Here is a 6,402-nt window from a genome sequence, read left to right as displayed (position 1 = left end):
GTAGGTACAATAACATCTTCACTGACAGACAAAAGACTAAGAGGCAAACGAGGTTTTAATGAGCCCGTTTTTGTCCTAGTAATCATAGGATGTTTAGTGCCATCAGCAGTAGTGGGAAGTGTAATCTCCGTATTATCATGAGAAAGCCCAGCAACTAATGGAGAAATAGCTGGAAAATTGTTAGAAGGCCCATCAGCGGTAGTAGGAGTGATATGTTGACTTCCTGTAGAAGGCCCATTAAGAGCTGAGGAATCAATAAATCCAGCACTTGGGGTAGGGAGAGTTGCACTATTAGGAGCCCGTGGGCCAGGATTACATAATACATCATTATGAGCCCCACCCTCAGAGTGGACTCTACCTTCAACATGGGCTCTTTCATCAGAATTAGTGCTTACATAAGCAGGTGTTCTTACATTAGTTGGAATATTTACAGGAGATTCAACTATGGGCTGAAGTACACCATTATGGGCTGTAGTATGTGTGCCAACAGAACTAGGACAAATTACATCAGAAGTAACATGCAGCCATTGATCAACAGAATAACATGATGAAGCTGACTTTATCAAATGCTGAAATGGAAATTGATCTTCATCAAAAACCACATGCCGAGAGATGTATGTCTTCCCTGTAGACGGATCAAAGCATATGTTTTTTTTTTTTTTTATAAATTGGAGGGCGGGGGGGGGGGGGGTGGCCGGGGGGGGTTTCGGGGAGATATGCCACTTAGAATTTGAACTTCTTAATAGTAATGCGAGAGTGGAATGATTCAATTTTTTTTGTTAACTAATTAACTAAACTAAACGATCCTAATCTATATATCTAATGCAATCGAATTGAAATGAACAATAAATTAAACACAATCAATGCATAAATAAAAGACAGAAAATGCGGATGCAACACCACCCGTCACCGTAAGCGGCACGATCGTAGGCTTGCTCCGGTTATGTGGTCCGAGATTATGAATGAATAGGCGAGAAAGTAAATAACAAAGTAAATAACAAAGCAATAAACAAAGCAATAAAAGAGGAAAAGGAAATAACTAAAATGCGGATGCAACACCACCCGTCACCGTAAGCGAGAGGCACGACTGTAGGCTTGCTCCGGTTATGTGGTCCGAGATTATGAATGAATAGGCAGAACAATAAATAATGATAATGCTGAAAGTAAATCCTAAATTAAGAATATAGAGGGGTAGATAGAAGCGGGAATGGAGGGAGGAGAGAAGATTAATAAAGAAGGTTACTTACTTGCGAATTGAACAAACGATTCGAATCTCAACCAACCCTAACAACCAGATCTAGATCTAGAATGATCTAAATCTGCAATTGCTAGACCCAGAGAAAAACGAATCTAAAAAAATTGAATCTTGAACTTGAAGCTTGAACTTGAATTGCATTACATAAAAAGATTAAACCTAAACATTGAATCTAGAAATTTAAATCTCACTAATGCAAGCAAAGAAAACTAGAGAAAACATAAATAAACTGAAGAGAGAAGAAAGAATGCTTCTACTAAGCTCTAAGACACGTTCTCCTTTGATGGAGTAGGCTCTCCTTTTATAGAGTTTACATGAGATATGAAGCACGGCTGAATTTGAATAAAACTCGTGGTTTCTATCCCGACTCATCCAATTAGGGTTTTGACGTACTAATCGCGCCGACTTAGAGAGATCAGATGCATAATCCCACCGTTGGATTTGAGGTTTAAGTAGTCGTGAAGCTCTCCTCCAAAAATCAGCACGATCGGACATCGGATGACCGTTCGATGAAGGGTTTGATCGAAACTGGACTGAGGCATTCAAAAACGGGATTTTTGCTTCATCCTTATCTGAATATAATTATTTTTCCTCTTTTTCTTTCTTTAATCAAATCCTAAATAGAAAATAAGATATTGAGGTATGCAATGACTCTTTTCCATCTGGACTCTCTCAATAATATCTCTGTAGATTTGATTTAAAATCTCAGCCGTAGATCAAATTTGCCTTCTTTATCTCTTCAATATTTCGGAGTTGGCCCGTAATCACACATCTCTAGCCCATCATGCTCCAGATCAGGCCCATTTTCGCATTTGAGAATTTGAATGGACTTCTTGACGAGTAAAATAGCATGATTCAAGCCCAAAACTCCAAATATTTGCTTAAATCTTGAAAAGTCCTAAAATCTGCAAAAACAACATAAAACCCAAGGTAACTCCATTCTAAGTGTATAAAATGCATGCTTTATGCCCTAAGATTTCACACATAAATGTGTTAATCAGATTCCCCCACACTTAGACTAAGCTTGTCCTCAAGCAAAAATTAAAGAAAAATACAAATGCGGTAAGAAACTAGTGCAACAAAATAAATTCTAACTCACTTTCGTAGGAATCACGGTTACACTTAGCATGTGCAACAGGCCTTTAAACCACTAGGTTACCCCTAGAGGACGAGTTTTGTCTCGTGGATGTTTGCAGTGAATGTACATCCAAAATTCCAATTTTAGCTCAAAATAAAACATTGCAAATTCCAACTCTAACAATTGGTAAGTACTCATACAAGATCAATAGCTATGACAATTTTTCTCACCATTGATTTAAGATCCCCCACACTTGAACTTTATTACCCCATATTGATTCTTGAGACTTAGCATATATCTCAATCAAGGACTCACCTTATATCTTTCAAGTACACCTCTCCTTTAAGCAAAACCACTCATAAAGTAAGGGGACCAAGGACTAAGGTTTTGAAGTATTTTTGACCAAACAATTTTACCAAGGCATTGATGACACTTGTATTTATTTCTTTTTTTTTTTTTTTTTTTTTTCTTTTGAGTAGTGAACTCTACATTACTCCACTACGGTTGGCTTGAATGACATGGTGGAGCAGACACCGAAACCCAAGTTACTTTGTAGCTTTGCTTTGCATATGCCCACATAGACAAAGTGATGCGAGAATTCTTTTCAATAATCTCCTTCCTAAGAGTTTCGATCAAGTCACCTCGATTCCTGAGTCGGAGTGCCCTGTCTAGTTCCAAGGAATTCAACTTTTACTTTCTACTCTTTTTTTTTTTTTTTTTTTTTTTTTCTTCTTTTTTTCTCTTTTGTCATGCCATACACAAAATTGATCTCAACTTCTAGCCAAAGAAACAAGGACCCACAAAACTCATAGATGGTTCAACGCCTTAAGTTAAGGGCCTTTTATTTTTCTAAGGAAAGTCTCATCTCAACATATATACAAGTTACCTTCCTCTCAACAGGGTTTTTATGTGTTCATGATGGGTACCAAAATCACTCTCATTTCACACATCATAGCAATTGAAAGAATATGTATAATAACCAAAAGTCAAAGTTAAAATCTACAACGCAGCTATACCCCCCCCACACTTAAGTAATGCAATGTCCTCAATGCATGTATGCTAAACAAAGAAGACAAATGAGGGGTATACCTTTCAGTCAATATGTGCTTATCATGGGAAGCCTTAGTCTTATCTTCAATATCAATGTATGATGGGGAAGGCACTCCAAATAAGAAAAACCGTGAATCGAAAAATCATCTCTAAAGATCTCAAGAAAAACATTCACAATGTTAAAAAAAATTCTCATCATACGTTGAGGTTCTCTAGAAGGTTTTGCATCTTTCATAAGATGAATATGATATTGTTCAATGGAAGAGCTTAGACCTTTGATATGAGTGACAAACCAACCCAATGCTTCTCTATTATCATTCAACAGTGTGATCAACTCTTTTGCTTTGTCAGAAGTTAAATCAGAGACAACAATAACAGGAAGATGATTATCTTGTCTCAGGAAAGCATACTTTAAATTAGAAGGCAACTCTTTCAATTCTAGCTTGGGGGGTTCAATTATTGAGGGCTTGGGAATGGAGATGGAGATGGATAGAGGATTAATAGGCTCCAAAGGTGTGTGAAAATTTAAAACTTCGGAAAAGAAAGTTTCACTATCATCATCCAACATATCCATACATTCTTGAAATTTAGAATCAAAATCAATCTCAAAGTTGGTAATCACATCATTAGGAAAATCAAAAGATTCCTCAAGCATATTGATCTCTTCTTCTATTTGTGGTTGTTTTCCTATCCTAAACATATTAAACTCCACAGTTCGATTTCCAAAAGACAACCGTAAAAGACCATTTCGACAATTGATTAATGCATTACTAGTAGCCAAAAATGGTCTTCCTAGAATTATTGGGATTTCATCTTTGATTGAAAATGGTTTAGTATCTAGCACAATAAAATCAACTGGAAAAATAAATTCTCCCACTTTCAGTAAAACATCTTCAACCATCCCTTTGGGAATCTTAATTGACTTATCTGCCAACTGAAGAGTAGTTCTAGTTGCTTTTAATTCTCCCAACCCTAATTGCTTATAAACATGGTAAGGCAAAAGATTCACACTTGCACCAAGATCAAGTAAAGCATGTTCAATGTGTGTATTGCCTATGACACAAGCTATGGTGGGGCTCCCTGGATCCTTATACTTGGCTGCTACAGGTTGAGTAATTATGGAACTAATGTTACCTGCCAAGAATGCCTTTTTGGGAATGCTAGTGATTCTTTTATGAGTGCATAAATCTTTCAACACTTTTGCATAGGCGGGGATCTGAGATATGACATCCAAAAGAGGGATATTCACTTCTATCTTTTTGAAGACATCAAAAATTTTCTCCATAGTTGCGTCTCTTCTTCTTATTTACTAGACGACTAGGATAAGGAGCCTTAGGAACATAAGGACTCTCATTTGAAATTTGTTCTTTTCTCATAGTTTCTGATAGTGGTTCACCAAACTTAGGTACTGCTAAAGCAACTAGCTCATCCTCAACTTCTATGGGTTTCTCAGACAAACCCTCATTAAGAGATACTTGAACATTCTCCTCATCACAATGGGTCACTAATCTCGCTATTTTCATTAATATGTGACTCACCTGTTAAATACCCTTTCCCACTTCTCAATGCAGACACAGAATTAATTGAAGCTAAAGAAGAATGGGAGGATTCAACTTGGTTGACTTGATTTTGTGGTCTTTGTTGAATCTGAATCCTAGGATTTAACTCAAAGTTGGCTAGGCATTTTACCTTTTTCTCGCTCAGACAAAGCACTTGCAAGAGTGGAAATTTGTTTTTCCATATTATGCATAGAAGTCATGAAGGTACTGGAAAGTACTTCCATATTCTTCTCTAAGGAAGAGAGACGAGAAAACTCGGATTGTTACCTCTGTTGAAACCTGGTGATGATTGATTTTGTGCAATGTGAGGCATATAAGGCACAATAGGTGGATTGACGGGCCTAGTTAAATTGGCAATCTGGAAATTTGGGGCTTGAGGGAACTGGACATTTGGATAATGAGAAAATTGGGCATTTTGCTTTTGAGGGGCACCAAATTGATTTTGTGTGGAATAATTGCTTAATCCATTTTGGTTTTGCCCTTGAGACCATGAAAAGTTAGGATGATTCTTCCACCCGTGATTGTACGTGTTACTTGTACGGGTTTGGAAACATTGCACCGACATTCTCATGTTGGTCTCCGAATAGCTAGGACATTCCTCAATTACATGTGTAGGAGACTCGACACCATGCACACATAGCAATAGATTTGTCAATAAAATGTGCTTGACTTGGTGGTGCAGCTTTAACTACCAAAGTCTCTAACTTTTTCAAAATGTTATCTATTTGTACTTCCTTATGAATTTGGCTATCAACAAAATATCCCCTACTAGTCCTTTCAGACTCTTGGGTTGACTCCCATTCTCTAGTTCTATCTGCTAGGTCTAAAAGAAAATTCCAAGCTTCAGAATCATCAGTGAATGATGTAAATCCTGTGGGGCACATTGATTCCAAAAGTTGCTTTGTTTGGTAATCGATACCCTCATAAATTATTTGGCATAAATGCCACAATTCTATACCATGGTGAGGGCATTCTTGGAGAAGGCTTTGAAACCTCTCCATTACCTTAGCAAAGGACTCATTGGGTTTCTGACGAAATTGAAGAATATCATTTCTTATTTTGTTCGTCTTAGAGAAAGGAAAGAATTTTTTCAAGAAGAGGACAGTAAATTGTTCCCATGTGATAATGCTATCCCTAGGTAAGCTATAAAGCCACTTTTTAGCTTGATCCTTTAATGCAAATGTAATGAATCTTAGTCTTACAAAGATCATCGGTGAGTTGTTGTACCTTCATAAGGACACAAACCTCCTCAAACTCCCTAAGGAACAAATATGCATCTTGATCAGGTAACCCATGAAATTGGGGTAACATAGATAAATAATGAGATTTGAGCTCAAAATTATTACCTCTCACTTCAGGTAAACGTATACAAGAAGGTTGTGCAGATCGGGTAGGATAAAATCTATCCCTAAGACTCTTAGGTGGAGGTGGTGGAGGTAGACCTTCCATGGTCAAGTTAG

The 6,402-nt window shown here is 37.2% G+C and overlaps 1 non-coding gene across 1 annotated transcript; it reads left to right on the top strand.

Moving 5' to 3' along the window:
- Positions 1-5,896: 5,896 nt before the first annotated feature.
- On the top strand, positions 5,897-6,003 carry LOC149016204 (small nucleolar RNA R71). Its single transcript, XR_016173803.1, has one exon. It is a non-coding gene; the product is annotated as a small nucleolar RNA R71 (small nucleolar RNA).
- The last annotated feature ends 399 nt before the right edge of the window (positions 6,004-6,402 follow it).

This window comes from Hakea prostrata, chromosome 5, assembly GCF_041222555.1.
Source record: "Hakea prostrata isolate BN-2017 chromosome 5, UWA_Hpros_2, whole genome shotgun sequence".
Classification (NCBI taxonomy): domain Eukaryota; kingdom Viridiplantae; phylum Streptophyta; class Magnoliopsida; order Proteales; family Proteaceae; genus Hakea; species Hakea prostrata.
The sequence above is the reverse complement of the archived record's forward strand: the minus strand, read 5'-3'. Positions and strand labels throughout refer to the sequence as shown.